This window comes from Suricata suricatta, chromosome X, assembly GCF_006229205.1.
Source record: "Suricata suricatta isolate VVHF042 chromosome X, meerkat_22Aug2017_6uvM2_HiC, whole genome shotgun sequence".
Lineage (NCBI taxonomy): Eukaryota > Metazoa > Chordata > Mammalia > Carnivora > Herpestidae > Suricata > Suricata suricatta.
In genome coordinates, this window is record NC_043717.1 from 88716251 (window position 1) to 88718370 (window position 2120).

Below are 2120 nucleotides of genomic sequence, written 5' to 3' on the forward strand. Positions count from 1 at the left end.
TACTCTTTGTCTCTCAACAGATGTGTTGCCTACACATGAAAATATAAATAGTAGTAAATTACAAGGTCTCCAAAGACAGAAGAAGCCTTATCCAGTTTACTCATTAAAGCAAATGTCCCCACCATGCCTAGAACAAATGCTTTTAACTTGGAAAACCAGGTTTTCAAAAAATACTATTTTATTTTATTTATTTTATTAATGTTTATTTTTTAGAGAGACAGCATGAAGGGGCAGAAAAAGAGGGGCACAGAGGATCAAAAGCAGGCTGTAGGCTGATAGCAGCAAGCCCTATGTAGGGCTCAAACTCATGAACTGTGAGATCATGACCTAAGCTAAAGTCAGATGCTCAACCAACTGCCACCCAGTTGCCCCCCAAAATAATATTTTAAAAGGAAGATATGTTGCAAAATAAATGCTTAAATCATGTTTCTATCATTATTTAATGTCCAAAATTTTCAACATTGATGTATTTATTTCTTAGAGTTAAGGTACTGAGCTAAATTGTCAGGTAGACCTTTCAAAGAAAATATATCCAGATCTGGGAACATTTTTCACAATTTTTATGAAATACAGTTACTAACCAGAGATAAACACAGTTTTCAAGCAAAAAAAAAGTCAATTGGATTATGAGAATTATTTTCAACTAGCACAAGAAGTAAGGTACTGTGTTGGCCACCTGGAGGTACTATGAGTATAAGTATTATACTCATAGCCCAGAACTAGTCCTCAGGGTTTATTTCATGAAAATTTCTCAAAGTATTACAGCTCAGTGGAGTGCCTAACTAATGCATCTAACATATTACTTGATCCATTTGGGCCTGCTGAGCAGCAAATATTAATCAAAAATCAGTGTGCTCAGGAGAGCCAGGTCTCACCTAGGTTTATCACTAGGTATTGATCATGTTCAAACAGCTGATCTATTATCACCCCAGAAGCTCCAAGGTTAACTATTCTGGACCCAGTTTTAATAGCAACAGATTTTATGTTATTGCCTTCACCAAAAGTACCCACAGGGATACTGTATTTGACCAAAAATTTCCAGTTTGAGTGGCCTAATTCATAAACTTTCAGATTTTCAGTTCTCTTTAAACTGAGTTTGAGTAAGAGAAACCTATAATACTGAATAATAATAATTAATGATAGCTGTTATTACATCATTTATCATAGTTTATTATGAGCTATGTACATACAGTCTTTACAACAACCCTGAAGGGTGAATATTTTTGTCTCTACAGATGAGTTGAAAAACTAAGAGATAGAGTTGGGCTGCCATTGTCAGTGATGAACCAAAAATTCAGTTTTGTCCCCAAATACTTAACTGCATTAGTCAGTTCAGGCTGCCATAACAAAATATTATAGACTAGATGGCTTAAATAACAGAAATTTGTTTCTCACATTCTCAGGGCTACAAGTGTAAGATTAGAGTGCCAGCATGATCAAGTGCTGGTGGGAGCTCCAGCTTCATGATTTCATCTATGCCTAGTTCCCTCCCAAAAGTGCCACCTCCTAATACCATCATATTAGGAGTTAGGACATCATAATATGGATTTTGGAGAAACATATTTAGTTCACAATATGCCCCAAACAGAACATTCACAATTTTATGTGCCAGAATTTCTAAAATGTATTATAAACAATTGTTTGTGAGATGCTTTACAAAAAAAATATATGTGGGTTCTGCAATGAAATACATTTGGCAAATAGGTCTACACTATATTCAATTCAGAAAAATTCATAACGCATGCTATCTGAATGAAGTCCCTGACAAGTCCTGTGGAAAAGAAATGTTTTACTTTAATCCGTGTTTTCCAAACTTGGTTTACTATTGAACACTATCCCACAGAACACACTTTGAGAAATACTAGTTTCTGTCAGTCATTCTCTTTTCTTCCAATATCCTTCCTGGATGACATTATAGCTATAGGTTTTGGGAATTTGAGTAAAATACATTATGTTACAATGCTAGTAGGAGTGAACACAAAGAAGAAGAAAACTTAATTGCATGACATTTGTGGTTCTGTCAGTGGATGAGAAAAGGCTAAAGTAGGTGTCAGGGACAGTATAAAACTATAGTATGTATTATACTTAAAATTTATATGCTTGGTATTCAACATCTTGCA